Source organism: Stegostoma tigrinum, unplaced genomic scaffold (genome assembly GCF_030684315.1).
Source record: "Stegostoma tigrinum isolate sSteTig4 unplaced genomic scaffold, sSteTig4.hap1 scaffold_64, whole genome shotgun sequence".
Taxonomy (NCBI): domain Eukaryota; kingdom Metazoa; phylum Chordata; class Chondrichthyes; order Orectolobiformes; family Stegostomatidae; genus Stegostoma; species Stegostoma tigrinum.
Genome location: NW_026728579.1, coordinates 1,744,080 through 1,764,990, shown reverse-complemented (window position 1 = coordinate 1,764,990; position 20,911 = coordinate 1,744,080). Strand labels below are relative to the sequence as shown.

The window sequence follows — 20,911 nt, the reverse complement described above, 5'->3', positions numbered from 1 at the left end:
CTCCGCTCAGTTCGCAACAAACAACTGCACCTCCCAGTCGCAAACCATTTCCACTCCCCCTCCCATTCTCTAGATGACATGTCCATCATGGGCCTCCTGCACTGTCACAATGATGCCACCCGAAGGTTGCAGGAACAGCAACTCATATTCCGCCTGGGAACCCTGCAGCCATATGGTATCAATGTGGACTTCACCAGTTTCAAAATCTCCCCTTCCCCTACTGCATCCCTAAACCAGCCCAGTTCGTCCCCTCCCCCCACTGCACCACACAACCAGCCCAGCTCTTCCCCCCCACCCCACCCACTGCATCCCAAAACCAGTCCAACCTGTCTCTGCCTCCCTAACCAGTTCTTCCTCGCACCCATCCCTTCCTCCCACCCCAAGCCGCACCCCCATCTACCTACTAACCTCATCCCACCTCCTTGACCTGTCCGTCTTCCCTGGACTGACCTATCCCCTCCCTACCTCCCCACCTATACTCTCTCCACCTATCTTCTTTACTCTCCATCTTCGGTCCGCCTCCCCCTCTCTCCCTATTTATTCCAGTTCCCTCTCCCCATCCCCCTCTCTGATGAAGGGTCTAGGCCTGAAACGTCAGCTTTTGTGCTCCTGAGATGCTGCTTGGCCTGCTGTGTTCATCCAGCCTCACATTTTATTATCTTGGACTTCTCCAGCATCTGCAGTTCCCATTATCTCTGATACTATTTATAACACACCACACTGACTGTAACTCCAAGCTGTGTGTTTCTTCAACAAAATATCTGCAAATAAACAAACATCCTGGATGAAGACTTATTATCTGACACTCCACTCACACCAGTTGTATGATCTTTTGATCTGTCTGCTTATAAATTGTGTGCCTGTGTGTTTTCCTCTCTGACCACACGTGATGAAGGGACTGCACTTCAAAAGCTTGTATGATTTCAAATAAACCTGTCAGATTATAACCTGATGCCATGTGGCTTCTGACTTTGTCCATCCTAGTCCAACACCAGCACCTCCACATTATAAGTGTTTGAAACCAAGTCAGTGCAACAGGTATATGTCGAACATTTGACTTCAGAAGGATGCCTCGTGCTGAAAAGTTTATTAATAACAAAGGATTTCTCCATTATGCCATCTATCATAACATGCTGCGCCTCACAGTCATAATGAAAGGATGCCCACTTTAATTTAGCAGCGCCAAGAACAGTTATGGACATTTTTAGCATGGGAGAAGGCCATTCAACCTATTTTATCTGTACCAGCTCTCTCCCAGAGCAACAAAATTAATCCTTTTCTCGAATTCATTCCACATATTTCACAGGATTGAAATATATAGGTACATAGTTAAGAGATTTTAACATCGAGTGAGCAGTTCTCGCACTTCACCTTGTCACTAACAATTGAAAACGTGACTTAGAAAGAGTGGGTCTTTATTTTGTTCTGTTGTGATGATGAAGAAGATGCAAGTCCAAGTGCTGGAACTGGCCTCTTGAACTTAGAAACATTTAAATGTGTATAAAATGAATTCTGTGCGCATCTATTAAAAGCAGTTTTATGGAAGGAAAAGGTACCAAAAAAGATTTGGTGTATTGTACTTGATGCTATTATACTCCAACATCTGAAAACAGAACTCTACGACTGTGAGTGTTGAGATCTGAGAGGGTGCTATCTTGTTTGAATTTACATTGCTAAGTCTAGGCCTCTTTTCCCAACAGCAAAATTGGTAATGCAGAAAGAAATGGATGTTTCTCGCATTTGTTGGCTGTAAGTGTCTGTTTAAAGTTTGAGTACAGTTTCCTCATATACAGGTGCTTAACCTGCTTTTACAGTTTGAACATTTGTTGTGCCAATGCAAATTGTTTGAATGGTTTCACCTCCAGTTTTCTTCTTTATACATATTTTGTATTTTTTCAGGGTAAGGACTGCCTGCAAAATCTGACATTGGGTTTTGAAAGACATCAACCTTTGCTTGCGAGAGATAATGGTAACTGCAGATGCTAGAGAATGCGAGATAACAATGTGTGGAGCTGGATGAACACAGCAGGCCAAGCAGCATCTCAGGAGCACAAAAGCTGACATTTCGGGCCTCGACCCTTCATGCGAGAGAACGTAACGTAAGAAAGAAGAACAGGACTAAGTAGTATTATCCTTCAAAGCCTTGTTGAGTTGATTTGTCCTGTTTTGGTCCTTACTTTTACATTTATTAAATCCACTTTTTTAAAAGCATTCTTTCACAGGATGAGGGCACTGCTGGCAAGGCTAACATTCATTTCCCATCCAGGAATGGCTTGGTAGGCCATTTTGGAAGTCAGTAGAGAGTCAGCCATATTCCTGTGAATTTGAAGTCAGATACCAGAATTGTGAAGGGATGCAGATTCCTTTCCCTAAAGAATAGATTAGTGAATTCAGTTTTCTGTTACAATAATTTATGATAGTTTCATCGTCACTGTTACTTTTAACTCGAGATCTTTGTGAATTACATGTCATTTCCAGCAGATGCTTTTGTATATTATATTTAATATTAGGATTTTAGTTTTAACTTAATTTCTTATTAACATTTAATCATTAATTTCAGGATGTTTCTCAGATTTTATACGCTTCCTCTCCATTAGGTTTTTAAAGAAGAAATTGCCCCAGTCAAACAAGAAGTCAAAATATTAAATGATCTGGCCAGTCAGTTATCTCCGCTTGATGTCTCTTTCTCTCCAAAGATTTCTCACCAGCTTGATGACCTAAATATGAGGTTGAAATTTATACAGGTAACAGTGAAAACATTTTCTAAACTAGCCAATCTGTTGAAGAAAGCATGTCCAGATAATTTGGCTTCAAATATATGAGCAAGATAAAGAACCGTTTCAATTGAAGCAAGCAATTAATATTTTATTATCATAGTTTATGAAGTTATCCAATTTTATAATATTACGTTTTCAAAAATACAATGTTCTTGTCTGTAGTCTGCACTTTAGAATGTAATCGCAAAACAAAATCCAAATAGTGAGACATGTGAGCATCCGAACTACAGTCTGAAATGGTTCAGGACTGGAACAATTTGAATATATTCAGGATGAAGCTGCAGGTGGCAGATATTTTTCCCGATCCATCCAAAAGAATTTGGAATTGGACCATTGTGCTCACTGCTGTACACTTCAGTATTATGTATTGTTTCATATTTTAAGTCCCTGAGAAAGACATACTTTAATGAATTGCAACAAAGATATACTTGATGCATTGAAGGGAAGAATGACATAAAGTTGTATGAACTGCATGTATTTCTTTCAATTGAGCAGATTTTGATTGATGTCAGCAAAGTAGTAGATGAAAGTTTTCTTTATCCCATAAAGCCGCATGAAATGTTTTATTGAGCAAATTATTTCAGTCTTGTTCTGTGTCAGCAGCTCGCTTGGCCATGTAGCGCAATAAAACTCCTTATCGGTTCTAGCAAGCAGACAAAAACATAAATAGCACCAGGATCTGGATGTTCTACCTCTTGACCCTACCTCACCATCCGATAAGACATGGCTGACCTGCCCGGGACTCAACTCCTCTTCCATACCGGCTTCTCAGAGCGCTCAACTTCTCTATTTCAAAAATCTTATCTACCACCTTCTTTAAATACTTCCAGTGATCTACCTTTCACAATTCTCTTGTATTCTAAACAATCGCTACCTGCTGAAAGAAGAAATTCCTTTGCATCTCAGGTTTCAATAAATGTTCCCTTCTTCTGTAACTATGTTGCTGAGTTTGAGATTTCCACAATAATGGAAACATTGTCTTCACATCTAGCCTGTCAAAAAATTTTGTGTTTCAGTAAGATCACCCCTCATTCTTCTAAACTTGAATGAATAAAGACCTTCTGTGCAACCATTCTTGATAAATCATGATCCGATGAATCGGCCCAGTGAGTCTCTTTTGAACTGCTTCCTATGGCTGTGTATCCTTTCTTGTATTTCTCCAAGTGTGACCTCCTCAATAGCCTGATCAGTTGCAAAAAAACTTGCCCATTTTTAAACTGAAACCTCCTTACAATAAAGGCCAAAATTCCATTTGCCTTCTAAATTACTTGCATCACCATCGTCATGGCTCACATCAACTCCAACCTACCAAAGTGCTTTGATCCTTTGCAATTCACCTACCACTGCAACAGGTCTCCAGCTGATACCGTCTCCCTGGCCTGACAGTCATCCCTGGAATGTCTGGATAACAAGGATACCTACATCAGGCTGTTACTTATTGATCAGACCACCACCTTCCACACTGTAATTCCAAACAAACTCCTCTCTGAACTCTGAGACCTCGGCCTCAGCATCCCTCTCTGTAACAGGATTCTCGACTTCCTGACCCAGAGACCACAATCAAGGATAGGTGACAACACTTGCTCCACCGTAAACCTCAACACCGGTGCCCAGCAAAGCTGCCCCTACTCTATACTCCTTATGCAATCATGACTGTGTGGCCCCAACTCCATTTACAAGTTTGCTGATGACGCTTCCATTGTAGGTCGGACCTCAAACAACAATAAGTCAGATTACAGGAAAAGCAATTGAGTGCTTGCTGGCATGATGGAAAGATAACAATCTGTCCATCAGCATAAGCAAAATGGAGGAGCTGGTCATTGATTTCAGGAAGCTTCTGTCTGCAGCAATGGTGCTGAGGTGGAGATGGTTGATAGTGTGAAGTTCCTGGGAATGTTGCTCACCAACAATCTGTCCTGGTCAACCCATGTCGACATGATGGTCAAGGAGGCTAAGAAAATTCAGCATGTCCATGAGGACCCTACCTGTTTTTGGAGATGCATCCTATCTGGATGCATCACTGTGTGGTATGGCAGTTGCTGTTCCCAAGACTGCAAGAAGCGAAAGAGAATCATGAGCACAGCCCAATCCGTCACGCAAACTAGCCTTCCATCCATTGACTCCATCTACACTTCCCACTGCCTTGAGAAAGCAACCAACATAATCAAAATACCCCCTCACTCTGATTATACTCTCTTCCGTCCTCTTCTGTCGGGCAGAGGATATCAGATTGAAAAAGCGTACAAATAGATTTAAGAACAGCCTCTTTCCTGTTGTGACTTTTGAACGGACCTCTCAAGTGTTAATTCTGATCTCTCTCTCTCAGCCTCTTCTCTGTGGCTGTAACACTATTCTGCACTTTGTACGGTGTGATTTGCCTACACAGCATGCAAATCAACACTTTTCACAGTATCTCAGTACATGTGACAGCAACAAAGCAATCATTCACCTGCGTGCTAGTATGTGTTTCATGGACGAGAGCATCCAAGTCCCCTACCCTGCATTTTTTTTTTAGTGTCTCCCTCTATTTAAGTAAGAGTCTATCTTTTGATTCTTCCTACCTAAGTGTACTTTCCTACATTAAACTCTCTCTACCAACTTTTTTCCGACTTGCTCGACCTGTCTATCCCCTTGCAGATTCTTTCTGTCCTCATGACAACATTCCCTTACTCTATTTTTGTAGCATCAGCAAATTTGGATGAATTTATGCCTTGTCCCCTCCTCTAAGTTATGAATATAGAGAGTAAATAATTCTCGTCCTTGGACTGATCCCTGTGGCACTCCACTAGTTATGGCTTTCCGGCCTGATAAAGATGGTGGTTAGAAAATAACTGGCTGAACCACTGAAATGAAAAATGTGAAAAAATATGCGTTTTCATTGTTTGTGAAATAGTTAAATCAGATTGTAGATAATAAAATATAAATATTACAGTAGTTCTTCATAGTTTATCATTGAGCTTTATGAGAATTCTGAATATAGTTCCTGATTTATGATAGCATCAGTTTTCATGCATCTTTGTCTGAGAATTCAGATTTGTTTTGTCAAAAATTGTGCTGTGGCCACACATGATATTTGCTAAATCTGTCCTGTCCCAGCAGTTCAACTCGTTCAGTTTTGAGATAACTTTTGTAAGGACCCCACAGTTGAGCTACCTTGCGTTGATAGCTCACTACACACTTCTTGCATTGAAACAAATGCACCTCAGACCACCTGTCCGTCAGCATTCATCATCTGCTCTGTGTCTACTCTTCCTCTTGGTCACACTGACTTCATTATCTAGTTCCTTACAGGCTGTAGTTATTATCTTGTTACTGCCCACTAACCTGTGCATTTGGCTCCCATCCCCCTGCCACATTACGAGGTCTTACGAGGAAAGGCTGAGGGACTTGAGGCTGTTTTCATTCGAGAGAAGAAGGCTGAGAGGTGACTTAATTGAAACATATAAAATAATCAGAGGGTTAGATAGGGTGGATAGGGAGAGCCTTTTTTCTGGATGGTGACGGCGAGCGCGACGGGGCATAGCTTTAAATTGAGGGGTGAAAGATACAGGACAGATGTCAGAGGTAGTTTCTCGACTCGGAGAGTAGTAAGGGAATGGAACGCTTTGCCTGCAATGGTAGTAGATTTGCCAACTTTAGGTACATTCAAGTCGTCGTTGGATAAGCATATGGACGTACATGGAATAGTGTTGGTTAGATGGGCTTGAGATCGGTACGACAGGTCGACACAACATCGAGGGCCCAAGGGCCTGTACTGTGCTGTAATGTTCTGTGTTCTGTGTTTTATTTATTGTTGAATAGCAGCAGGAGGTGAGGAGGCAGAGACTGCAACCCTGAGGTCACGGAGGGAAGGAAAAGAGGCTCTTACTTGGAGATTGAGAAGCAGGAGAGGGCACAACCCAGAGGTTTGGGAGTGGAGAGAGGCTGCAAGTTGGAGGTCAAGGTGAGGAGAGGCACCAGTTGATGATGTAGATTAAATGTAATACAGAAAATTGTGAAGTTTGGTTCGAAAAACAGTACATAAAACAGAAGGAACCATTCTAAATGGGTGCAGAAGCAGATCGGTTTTGCTGTTCTGTGCATAAACCATTCAGTTAAACCACAGCTAGTCTGAGCTTCAACTCTGTTTACCTGCTGAAAAGGCATGTCGACTGAAAACATCAGCTTGCTTTCTCTCCATGGCTGCTGCCTGACCTACTGTGGTCTCCGGCATTTTTTGTCGTCAGTCTGTTTACCTCCCTTTCTTCTATATCCTTTCATAGCCTTAGCTATCAAAAATAATTTCAGTCACACTCATTCTTATTGATCCAGCACCCACATTCTTTTATGAGAGAGTATTTGAGATCTTGACTGTTGTTTGTATTAAGATAAAAGTGCTTCCTGATTTCAGTTCTGAATGGCTTGCCATTGAATCTCATATATTAATAGATAATACTTCTGATAAGAAATGTTTTCAGAGTGTTATAGTGGAAGCTTCTATGTTCTGTGCATCCTCTATCTAGCCACCAGACTCAGAGTACCTGTTGGGACCATCCAAAAATGACTGAACATTTTCACTCATTAGGTAAGTAGATTGATAATAGGACTCTGGTTCTGTGCCACTGTCAGATCATTGCGACTCCAAAAGGTACCAAAGTAAATTCTGGATTCTAGGCAAATATACCTATGTGTTTAGATCTATTTAGATGCATTCATGTAGGCTAAAAATACTTGAAATAATGTATAATTAGGAGTGACAGACAACATCTGTGACATTAAATGAAAAACAAGAACAAAGAACTTTGGTTCATATTTCAGCTTCGACAGGCACTAAACAACTAAAAGCACTGTATAACCAATGAAGTAAGTTTTTGAAGTATGTTTGTAATGTCGGAAACACAGCAACAAATATATGCGCAGAAGGCTTTCACAAACAGAACTGTAAAAATGACCACTTACTTTGTGATATTGATTGAATGCTAAGTGTTGGCCAGAATGTAGATCCACTGAACTGAATACAGGTGGTTTGTGGGTAAGAAAGTCTTAACCCTTTGGACAAACCTAATTTTATTTGTAATTTATTAGCAATAACTGAATTGTGCAGTTTAAGTTCAGAAGTTCCCAATTTTAAGTGGAGTTTTAACAAATTCACCTTTGAAGAGCGTTTGGGCTTGATGAACCCAAGTCTCAACTGAGTTAACTCAGCCTTTTGTGTTAGGGATGTATAAATTATCCATCTTAGGGGAGGCGATGGCCTCACGGTATTGTCACTGGACTGTTCATCCAGAGAGACAAATCATGTTCTGGGGACCTGGATTCAAATCCCGCTGTGGCAGATGGTGGAATTTGAATTCAATAAATATCCGGAATTCACAATCTGATGATGACCATGAATCTGTTGTTGCTTGTTGGAAAAGCTCATCAGGTTCCCGAATGCCTTTTAGGGAAGGAAACTGTCATCCTTACCTGGCCTGGTCTGCATGTGACTCCAGACCCACAGCAATGTGGTTGACTTTTAACTGCCCTCTGGGTAATCAGGGCTGGGCAATAAATGCTGCCTCGCCAGTGACGCCCTCGACGAGATTGAATCAAGAAAAAAAATTACGATTGCCTTTTCTAACTTCTCAGCCTTCAGTAATTGATTCTCCCAGTGCTAGAGAAGAAGTGGTGACTGTGGCTTATTCTATTCCCAAGGTTTAACATGATGCAACTGATGGTAAAGTTAATAAGCTTTATGAAAACATAAGTAAATATATATAATTAAATAAAAATAGCAAAGTCATTAATTAGAACTCGGCTACAACATGTAAGAGCTCCTGTGTTCCAGTATGGTCTGGTGCAAGCATGTTTGCTGTAAGCACTTAATGTTTGAGTAGCTTGTGTTTATGAGCTGGAGGCTGATCTAGGGATGCTGGGACACATCAGGAGGGGAGCAAGTGACCTGGATTCTTTGCACCAAGAGGCAGTCACAGCCCTTAAGTTTGTGTTTGTCTGATTTGGTCAGTCTTCAGGCACAGGAGAGGTCGATGGTGGAGGTTCATTACGCTAATACTGGGGAAAGTTGGACTGTCCTGTGGTGAGTTATGGATTCAACTGGGCCTGTGTTCATGAGAGTTTAAAAAGATGAGGGGGGGATCTGATTGAAATATAGAAAGTTGGAACTGAGCCAGATGAACTCAATGCAGGGAAGCTATTTTCCCTGTTTGTGGTGCTGGGACCAGGGGTCACAGTCTCAGAATTTGGGGTAGATCAGTTAGGACTAGGATGAGGACAACATCTCGTCATTCAAGCAGAGTGAATCTGTGAAATTTTCAACCACAGAAGACCATGGGAGCCATCACTGAATGTATTCAAGAACAAGACAAGGTGGCTCGGTGGCTCACCACCGCTGCCTCACAGTGCCAGTGACCTGTTTTGATTCCACCCTTGGGTAACTATCCATGTGGAGTTTGTACATTCTCCCTGTGTCAGTGTGGGCTTCCACCAGGTGCTCCGGTTTCTTCCCACAGTCCAAAAATATGCAGGCCAAGTGGATAAGGCATGGTAAATGCATAGTTATGGAGCAAGGATGGAGGGGCCAGTCTTGGACACGATGCACTTCGAAGGGTCAGTGTCGACTTAATCAGCTGAAAACATTTTGCATTGTAGGGATTCTTTGATTTTGTGATAGATTTTTAGATGTTAAAAGATTCAATAAGTATACAGGAAAGTGGGAATATGATATCGAGATGTAAGATCGGCCATGATCTTATTGAATGGTGGACTTGGCTTGAAGGGCTGATTGGCTTATTCCTGCTTCTAGTTTCCATGTTCTTCTGTGACTGAATGAGGCTGATAGCGGAACTAGAATGCATGAGCTTTAGGGTGGATGTGCAAATTGACTATCGCACTGTGGTAAAAAACACACTTTCAAAGGGGCTTGATAAACGCAACGTAGTATAATCAGTGGGATTGACACTATTCTGTGCAGCAAAGAGTGAGAGTCTGTAACTGTGGAAGCCATTGCCACAGAAGACTGCGAAGGCTAAGTCATTGAGTGTATTTAAGACAGAGATAAATAGGTTTGTGGACTAGTAAGTGCATCAAGGGTTACGGGGAGAAGGCAGGAGAATGGGGTTCAGAAGTATGTCAGCCGTGCTTGAATGACAGAGCAGACTCAGTGTGCAGACTGGCCTAATTCTGCTCATATATCTTAGGGTCTTATTTGCTCAGACGGGAAAAGACCTTGCGGTGGGAGGTGGAGAATCCAGACATTGTAGGCAGGACAAAAAAGGAGTTTGTGAATAGTTGTAATGAGGAATTTGGCACCATGAAGCAGAGCCTTCAATGTCACAATCTCTGGATGCATAATGTGTTGGGCAGAAAGGCTTATTTCCATGCAGTGTGCCACCAAGATTCTAACTCCAGACAAACATATCCATCTTCTTTGCGCTCAATCTGACTCCTACGAGCAGGGAGCTTTCCCCCCATTCCCGTTAAAACCAGTTTTGCTCAGTTCCCTGGATGCCACATTTGGTCAAATGTGGCCTTGATGTCAAGAACAATCACTGTCGCCCTCACTCCCTCACCTCTTTTTTGTCCATTTTTGAACCAGGGCATCAATGAGGCCAGGAGCTGGGTGGCCCTGGTAGAAACCCAACTGAGTGTTAGTGAGTAGGTGATGCCTTTATTTTCACCTACTGTAGTCCCAATCATGCAACTCTGTCAATTGCTGCCCCTGCCAAGCGCTGGAAGCCTCCCCAGCGTTATCCAGACAGCAGAAAATTTGTTTCAGGAAGACGAGGACATGCCCTGTCAAATTTCATGTGGATGTGCTGTTGCACATGCACAGAGCGTGATTAAAGGGAGTCAGCATGGCTTTGTGATGGGCGGGACATGCCTTACAAATCTGATTGAGTTCTTTGAGGAGGTCATGAGACAGGTTGACGAGGGGCGAGCAGTGGATGTGGTGTACATGGACATCAGCAAAGCATTTGATAAGGTTCCCCACGGCAGGCATTTTCATAAAGTCAGGAGGTATGGAAATCAGGGTGACTTGGCTGTCTGGATTCAGAATTGGTTGGCTGACAGGAGGCAGAGAGTGGTTGTAGATGGTAAATATTCTGCCTGGAGGTCAGTGCTCAGTGGTGACCCGCTGGGCTCTGTTCTTGGGCCTCTGCTGTTTGTAGTTTTTAGAAATGACTTGGATGTGGAGGTTGAGGGGTGGGTTAGTATGTTTGCTGCTGACACAAAGGTTGGAGGTGCCGTTGATAGTATTGAGGGCTATTGCAGGCTTCAGCGAGACATTGACAGTATGCAGAGGTGGGCTGAGAAATGGCAGATGGAGTTCAACCTGGATAAATGCGAGGTGATGCATTTTGGAAGGTCGAATTTAGATGCTGAATCTAGGATTAAAGGCAGATGCTCGGCAGTGTATAGGAACAGCGGAATCTTGGTGTTCAAGTGCATAGCTCCCTCAAAGTTGCCACACAAGTGGATAAGGTTGTTAAGAAAGCATATGGTGTTTTGGCTTTCATTAACAGGGGGATCGAGTTTAAGTGCCGCGAGGTTATGCTGCAGCTCTACAAAACCCTGGTGAGACCACACTGGAATATTGTGTCCAGTTCCGGTTGCCCTATTATAGGAAAGATGTGGAGGCTTTGGAGAGAGTGCAAAGGAGGTTTACCAGGTTGAGAAGGTTGACTGAGCTTGGACTTTGCTCTCTGGAGAGAAGGAGGAAGAGAGGTGACCTGCTCAAGGTATACAAGGTAATGAGAGGAATGGATAGAGTCGATAGCCAGAGACTTTTCCCCAGGGCAGGATTGACTGCCGCGAGGCATAGTTTTAAGGTGTTAGGAGGAAGGTATAGAGGAGATGTCAGAGGGAGGTTCTTCACCCAGAGAGTTGTGAGTGCATGGAATACTTTGCCAGTGGTAATGGTGGAAGCAGAGCCATTAGTGACATTTAAGCAACTGCTGGACATGCACATGAACAGCAGTGAATTGAGGTGAATGTAAATTAGGTTAGGTTATTTTTGGATTGGGATTATTCCACGGCACAACATGGTGGGCCGAAGGGCCTGTACTGTGCTATACTTTTCTATGTTCTATGTTGTGTGTAAGAGTCAGAAGCCCAGTTGTTAGTGGCTTGGCTCTTTAGCTCAGTAGCTACCCCTTAATTTTTTGATGGCCAAAAGTGGCTGGCAAAGCAGACTTGCAACTTGAAAGCATTATGACACTGGCCAGGATGTGAAGCATTGACCTACATGGTTTTTTGCAGATGTCTATTACTGCATCCATGTCTGTGAATGATTTGCGTAGCAGCCTTGAAGTTTTCACAGAGTCCTTCAGAACTTAGATGTGGACCTTGGCAACTTTAAAGAAGTCTAAAAAATATCAACACACATACATTTTGGCAATGACTGGTATGAACATCGATAGAGAGTGGATAGCCAGAGACTTTTTCCGAGGGTGAAGGTAGCTCTTATGAGGAGGCATAGTTTAAAAGTAAGTGGAGGTAGATATCGGGTAAACGTGAGAAGTAGGTTCTTTACTCAGAGAGTGGCAGAAGCGTGGAATGCATTGCCAGAGAGGGGAGTGGAGTCAGCTTCATTAGGAGCATTTAAGCAGCTATTAGACAGGCATATGGATGATAGTATAAGGTAAGGGTGGAGGTTAGCTCGACGTTAGGTTGAGGGTAAAAGCTCAGCACAACACAGTGTGCTGAAGGGCCAGTCCTGTGCTGTACTGTTGTATGTTTGTATGCTCTATGAATCCATCAGTAATTGATCTGCAAGTAGCTGACAGTGTCTTTAAATAACTCTGGCAGAGGGGTTATTCATGTTCCTGGTGATCATACGTTCAGCAATGTGTCATTGAGGGACTTGAAGCATTGAGCTCTGATATCACAGTATTGGCAATATCTTGCCTCCTCGACATCCTTTCATCAGGTATTTGCTGCATGCAACATAGAATTGTCAGAATAGCATCCATGGCAACTTGCATTTGATGTGTGCTCATGAGTCATATATACCATTTCAGATCTCAAAACCCTTTGTGGCCCTGAAAAACCAGGCGGCGAGATTGCAGACTTTACACCAAGCATGATTATCCGAATCTTTTCTCTCCTACTATAAAGCTGACAGTGAGACTTCCGTGAGTTCCACTGTATTCACCAGATGCTGTTTGCCAGTTATGACATGAATTTCATGTAGCTTTTGACCACCTACATGAGGAATGGGTAACAAATGCTGGTCCTGTCAGTGATGTTCCCATCCTTGAAAATATGTGGAAATAAATTGAACCTAGTAGTTATCATTTCCTTTTACTGTGCCTTGTATTCTTCAGCAGATATTTATCCCCCTGTATTCATTGCAGAGTAGTTGAGAATGTGTTCCAATTGAAATGGTTTGTACTAACAGTTAGGAAAAATGTATCTAAAGATTTTTTTGAATGCAGGTGATTTAAACACCGTGCGTTTTTCTGCCTCTCGGCCAGCAATGAAGATCCGCCGACTCCAGAAAGCGCTCTGTTGTGAGTACATTCACACATTGCAGAATTTGTAATCTCGTGCTGTGTTTTGTTGTGAGCTTCCTTGCTTGCCTGTTGTCAGATGTCATTGGTTACAATTAGCTTGGTTTTGCAGTTGTTGAGACATCAGTTCGGCATGACCTTACAACCTTCCACTCAAAGGACGTTTGTCTATAAAGTTGCTGAAAATGCAATCTGATAAGGGCAGCCAGGCATCTTAGACTAGAGTGAATGAGGAAAGCAACAGGATGTCTTCTTAACGATTGGGAAACAACCACATGAAGGACTGAGGAGGACAGTGAATTAAAAGAGGAATGGTTTGTTTCAAATCAGGTATAGCAAAAGAAATTAAGAGAACGTGAGGAAGGTTGAAATTGAAAAGGCAAGTAATGGTTTATGTTCATTGGAAACCATCAACAACAAAAGTACAATGAAGAAAGTATTTGAGAAAATACAGAAGATTTCTTCAAATGAAAGGGAGACACTGTCTTCATGATGCCAATAGCACGGAGTGCAACTTTGGCGTTTAACCACATCATCCCTTGGCCTGAAGTCACTGTACTATTTACCCATTTTATAACAGAAAAATACTTTAATGATGAGTGTCATGGAGAATTTCAGCCCAGAATATAACCATATTCTGAGCAATTGCCACAACAGCTTCTATGACATGACTTTATAAAACATCCCAAAGCATGTCATAGGAGCTTTATAGAGTAAAATTTGATACTGAGTACTGAAAGAGATCCGAAGGTAGATGATTAAAACCACATCAGAGGTAGATTTTAAGGACTGTTTTGAAGGAGGAAAGAACGATGCAGAGGTTCAGCAAGGTAATTCTATAAAGCTTAGGCTCCAAGAAGTTGAATGTAAAGCTGTCGATGATGGAACAGCACAAATTGTGTTGAGAGGCTGGAATTAAAGGCGTAAATGTGCCTAGAGGGGCTATGAGTTGGACATTGTCAGGGGATGTGCATGGGTGTTGCCAGGTCAGGGAGGGATTTGAAAGCCAGGACAGCAATGTGAAAACCAAGGCACTGCTTAACTGTGAGCCATTGTAGATCAGAGTGCGCAGAGAAAGATGGGTGAATGGAACTTGGTGCGTGTTAAGACAGAGTCAATGGACTTTGAAATGATGCCATGTTAAAGAAAAGGAGAACTTGGGAGGCCAACTTGATATTCATCAGAATGGTCATGTTCAGAGTTAATCAATGCGGTCGGGTTTCAAAACTAACGGACTTAACCTGGGGCCAAATGTTGTGGATGTGAAAATAAGTAGACTTTGTGACATCAGGCCTATGTGGCCGGAATTTAAACTCTGGGTCAAAATAACAAAGGGTACAACGAAAACCAGTAGCTAGCAAGCAGACGTCCTTTCAAGGACCAAAGATAATGGCTTTGTTCTGTACCAGATTTAATAGATGGAAACTGTCCGGTTCTGTAGAGACAGTGGAAGAAATGAATGAGGGGGTGGTGAGATAGACCTGGGCATTGCCACCATGTCTGTGGAAAGTGCAGTGCATTCACATGATATTGCTCTGGGGCAGTGTTCAGATGAGAAAAGGAGAGGGATTTTACTGATTTTGGCCAGACCTCGGTGATTCACACCCACGGCCATGCTGTCAAAGATTTGTGGAAGCCAGAAAAACTGAACTTGACTGTTTGCAGTAAATGTACAGCATTTCAGATGTCACTTGATCCTGCAGATTGACTCCCTAGAATCTGCTTGTCAAATGATTTATATGGCTAAAAGGTTCAAGTATGAGTTTGCGCTGTGGAACTCATCTCGCACCGAAACTGGCCAGTTGTTATATCAAGATTTGGAGAAAGTATTAGTTTTTTGAAGAATGTTCTGATACAGAGAGAGACTAATAGTTTCTTGAGAAATCGTGGGACATTGGCCAGGAAGTTAAACAGCAGTGGGGGGGAAAACAAACTTGACCTGAATCCTATGTTAAGTATATAATGGATTGGTTCGAGAGTGAGGATATCAAAAAATATTCCGATTTTTAAGATGAGACACTCGGGACAATTTGGGTAGGATGCACTTCTTGAAGGGACCAGAAAGGTACAGAATTATCCATTGGATGTGAAAAATTTGAAATGAAGACAAAACTTTTTGAGGCTGGGGTGGGGAAGAAATGAAGGTCCGATTTTGTTCATTCAACCTCTCCCATGACAAAATGCACTTGTATAAGATTGGTGACTATAAGATTGTTGACGGCACTTTAATGAAGAAAAATCAACATGGACATTTGTTCTGCTGTATATATAACATTAACATTCAATCTCTTGGCAAGGATAATGTGACAGGGCATTTGAAAAGCCAAGTTATTGTAATTTGAATTAAGAGATCAGGCTGTAGAACCTGAGATCAATCTCAGAATAAAATGTAACAACAGCGATAGATGAGGAACCTCTTCACTCACAGAGAGGTGAACTTTGTAATTCTGTACTCCAGAAAATGTGGCGCCTCAGCCAAGAAGTATGCTCAGAACGGGGATTGACATGCTGGGGTAGTCAGTGAAGCACTGTTAATGTCACAGGATTAGTAATCCGGAGGCCTGGGACAATGCTGTAGAGTATAGGCTTAAATTCCACTGTAACAGCTGATGGAATTTGAATTCAGTTCAATATAATTTTGGGGGTAGGTGGGAATGTGGAGCTGACATTGCAGTCAAGTCAGCCACGACCTTCTTGAATGGTGAAGCAGGCTTGAGGGGGCCAGTTATCCAACACATGCTGAAATTGATATAATCATAAACAAAGCTGGTCTCAGTGATGGTTACACTGTCACTGTTAAACTATTCACCGTTATAAAAACTTGACTCATTCACTGATGTTCTTTAAGAAAGCAGCTCTGCCATTCTTATTTGATCTCACCTCCATATAACTCCAGATCCACAATAATGTGGTTGACACTTAACTGCACTCTGAAATATCAAACAATTTGGAGGAACTATGGATGGGCAGCAAATACTGTCCTTGCTATTCCTGCTCCTTGTTGCTATGACCGTACATGCTCTAACATATTAACCAATTTCCTCTTTGAATCCGTTTGAGGAGCAGTGTATATTTTGTATTGCTTGGTGATTCTCCAAGTATCTGATGGGTTTTGCAGAGTTCCTTCTACCTTCTAAATGTGAGCTCCTTCCAGTGTTTAACCTTTTAAGGTAGGCAATCGTTCCCAAACCTTTTTGATTGAATGCCTACCTATTAATAGCAATCACTAACCTATCTATTATTAATTGCATATTCATAATACAAAGGGCTACGTGTAAAGAAGTGTTCCAATCATCTTTTTAAAAAGCTCCTTCCTGACGCTTATCATGGAGATGAGATTAGATTCCCTACAGTGTGGAAACAGGCGCTTCAGCCTAAGAAGTCCACACCGGCCCTTGCAGCATCCCACCCAGACCCATCCCCCTATCACCGACACACCACCCTGAACACCATGGGAAATTTAGCATGCCCAATCCACCGAGTCAGCGCATCTTTGGACTGTGGAAGGAAACCGGAGCACCCGGAGGAAACCCACGCAGACACGGGGAGAATGTGCAAACTCCACACAGACAGTTACTTGAGGCTGGAATCGAACCCGGGTACTTGGTGCTGTGAGGCTGCAGTGCTAACCCGCTGAGCCACTGTGCTGCCCCGATGTGTGTATTTGCTTCTAACTGTGATATCTGTCAGTCGCTGGACTGGTGTTTGATACGGGCACTCATAATGTATATCCACTTGATCCAAATGCTCTTCTATTGTTAGCCTGATAAATCAAGAAAAGGGCTGGATCCTTTTGTATATTTTTCACATCACATATTCATGATTTACATATAGTTGAGAGTTTCAAACTGCAGTAATTAAACATTCATGACAGATAAAAGCATTCCAGAATTGTTTCGACTTGATGATAAATAGTGAATATCTGTTCTTGACTGCAGCTTTCCAGCCTATCAGCGCAGAAAGGCATTGCTTAGCAAGGTTGGATGAGGAATATTACTGTTCCAATTAGTTACATTTAATTTATCACCATTGAAGCTCGCGTTAGTTAGTATGCTTTTTTCCAATATATTTAATCTAAAGTTATGACAGATGATTTGGTTTGTAGATCTCCAATTACCTGTCTACTGTAGAACCCAGTTTTGAAACAATTGATATAAGGCACTTATTGTACTGTCACTGATGCTGTCATTATACTACCAGAGTATGGCTGTAATGCTGAATTACTTTAGCCTGCCTTCATGAAGCAGTGCAATCTTTCCTAGATAAGGATGAGGGGAAGGTGCACATAAAAGACTGATTGATTTATAAAATTGAGATTCATGGAATATATAGGTCACTATCAAATTTGGTTAAAAAAGATGGCTGAAGGACAGAAGCAGCAAGTTATGATAAATAGATTAGAAGATCGCTATTAGCAGTTTCCCAAGTATTAGGACACTGATTTTTGGAGATAGATACATGATTTGAATTTGGGAATATGGCATACAGAAGGCCCTTCAGCCAATCAAGTCTATGCAAACTTAACTGCACGAATCCCACTTTGCAGCACTTGGAGAATAACCTTTAATTTCATGTGCTCATCCCAGTACTTTTTTACAAGTTGTGAGCTCTCTTGTCTCAATGACCCTTCTGGGTAGTGCATTCCAGATTACCACCACCCTCTGGGTAAAAATATTTTTCCTCAAATCCCCTCTACATCTCCTGCCCTTCACCTCATAATTGTGTCTCCTTGTTATTGACCCTTCAACTAAGGATACAGCTGCTTGCTAACCTTGCCCCTCCTAATCTTCTGCACCTCAGTCACGTCCCTCCTCAGCCTTCTCTGCTCTAAAGACAACAAACTGAGCTTATCCAGCCAGTCTTCATAGCTGAAGTGCTCCGCCCCAGGCAATATCGGAGTGAATAATCTCTGCACCGTCTCCAATTCAATCACATCCTTCCAACAGTGTGGTGATGAGAACTGCATACAGTATTCCAACTTTGGCTTAACCAAAGTTCTATACAATTCCAACGTAACCTTCCAGCTGAAACCATCTGTGCCATGACTGATAAAGGCAAGTTCTGAGTCTGCATTCTTAATCATCGTGTTAACCTGTCCTGCCATCTTCAAGGATAATGGGAACTGCAGATGCTGGAGAATCCAAGATAATAAAATGTCAGGCTGGATGAGCACAGCAGGCCAAGCAGCATCTCAGGAGCACAAAAGCTGACGTTTCGGGCCTTGACCCTTCATCAGAGAGGGGGATGGGGTGAGGATTCTGGAATAAACAGGGAGAGAGGGGGAGGCGGACCGAAGATGGAGAGAAAAGAAGATAGGTGGAGAGGTAGTGAGGGGATAGGTCAGTCCAGGGAAGACGGACAGGCAAAGGAGGTGGGATGAGGTTAGTAGGTAGATGGGGGTGCGGCTTGGGGTGGGAGGAAGGGATGGGTGAGAGGAAGAACAGGTTAGGGAGGCAGAGATAGGTTGGACTGGTTTTGGGATGCAGTGGGTGGAGGGGAAGAGCTGGGCTGGTTGTGTGGTGCTGTGGGGGGAGGGGACGAACTGGGCTGGTTTAGGAATGCGGTGGGGGAAGGGGAGATTTTGAAACTGGTGAAGTCCACATTGATACCATTAGGCTGCAGGGTTCCCAGGTTCCCTCCTGCAGTGCCACAATGCACCTCCCAGTCGCAAACCATTTCCACTCCCCCTCCCATTCTTTAGATGACATGTCCATCATGGGCCTCCTGCAGTCGACAATGATGCCACCCGTAGGTTGCAGGAACAGCAACTCATATTCCGCCTGGACTCTTTAATTTTACATCCTCAAAGACATTTAGCAGGGATAGCGTGGATTATAGAGTGAGTTGAGCAGATTGTTTCATTATTAATTCTTTACTAAATTTGATTTATATTACATTTTTAGACCACATCAGGTGACGATGTGTGTGATTTCACCAAGGTGCTGAAAAATAACTTCAGATCAAAGAAGTACTTTGCCAAACATCCTCGCTTGGGTTATTTACCACTACAAACAGTCCTAGAAGGTGAGAACCTTGAGATGTAAGTTTATTGATGTGAGATTTACGAATGTATCAATGCCCATTTGGGGGTTGACAAATATTGCAGCATTATTCATTCTGCAGCTTAGCAGGAGAGTGAGGTTGTCCATTTGCGCATACATCAGAAGTACACAATACAAAAACAAGGGGGGCTTAACTGATATCATTGATCCTCTCGCCTTGAAAGCAGTGTAGTTACTCAGAGTGCATCTGCTGTGGACTTGTTGATACTGTCACTAACGTGCAACCTTCCTTGATATCTTTCTCTGTCCTCCAGTTCTGTCTTTAAAAACTACAATCAATTGCCCTCTCCTCAAAAGAAAAGAACCTTTGGCTGAACGTAGAACAAAGAACAGTACAGGCCCTTCAGCCCGCAATGTTGTGCCGACCTATTATCCCACTCAGATCAAACTACCCTGCATACCCTTCATTTTACTATCCTTCATGTGCCTATCCAAGAGTCGCTTAAGAGTCTCTAAATGTATCTGACCCCACTCCCACTGCCAGCAGTGCATTCCACACACCCACCACTCTCTGTGTAAAGAACTTAGGTCTGACATCTCCCTTATTCCTTCCTCCAGTCACCTTAAAATTTCTCCCCCTCGTAATAGTCATTTCTGCTCTGGGAAAAAATCTCTGACTATCCACTCCAGCTATGCCTCTCATCATCTTGCATACCTCTACCAAGTCACCTATCATTCTTCTTTGCTCCAATGGAAAAAGTCCTCGCCCCCTCAATGTTTCATCATAAGACGTGCCGTCCATTCCATGCAGCATCCTGCTAAATCTCCGCTACACCCCCTCTAAAGCTTCCACATCCTCCCTATAATGAAGCGACCAAAACTGAAGGCAATATTCCAAGCGCTGCTCCATCCCCACGAACTAATGCTCTATTCCAAATCCCTTTCCTCTTGATGCTTTAAATTCCTTGCAGTCTTTCGTATAATTTCATATTTGAATTCACCTGAACAAATTTCACCTGCAGCCCTGACCCACTAACAGCGACTTGCCCTGCAGCCATGACCCGCTCACAGCGACTTGCCCCCTCTGTCCTGACCCGCTTGCAGCGACTTGCCCCCTCTGTCCTGACCCGCTTACAGCGACATGCCCCTGCAGTCCTGACCCGCTCCCAGCAACATGCCCCTGCAGTCCTGACCCGCTCCCAGCGACATGCCCTTGCAGTCCTGACCCGCTCCCAGCGACATGCCCCTGCAGTCCTGACCCGCTCACAGCGACCTGCCCCTCCAGCCCTGACCCGCTCACAGCAGCATGACTCTGCAGTCCTGACCTGCTCCCAAGTCAGCGACTTCGATGTTGTGGCCATTTCAGAGACATGGATGTTGCAGGTTCCAGGGTTTAGATCTTTCATTAAGGTAAGGGAAGGTGGTAAAAGAGGGGGAGGTGTGGCTTTGTTGGTGAAAAACAGATCAGAGTAAACCGGTTGATGTCGTGTATATGGATTTCAGCAAGGCGTTTGATAAGGTTCCCCACAGTAGGCTATTTTACAAAATGCAGAGGAATGGGATTTTGGGAGATATAGCAGTTTGGACCGGAAATTGGCTCGCTGAAAGAAGACAGAGGGCTGCAGTTGGTGGGAAATGTTCA

General features: G+C 43.0%; 1 pseudogene; it reads left to right on the top strand.

The window, feature by feature from the left end:
- Positions 1-20,911, top strand: part of LOC132209057 (utrophin-like) — a 154,958-nt pseudogene that overhangs the window by 6,485 nt on the left and 127,562 nt on the right.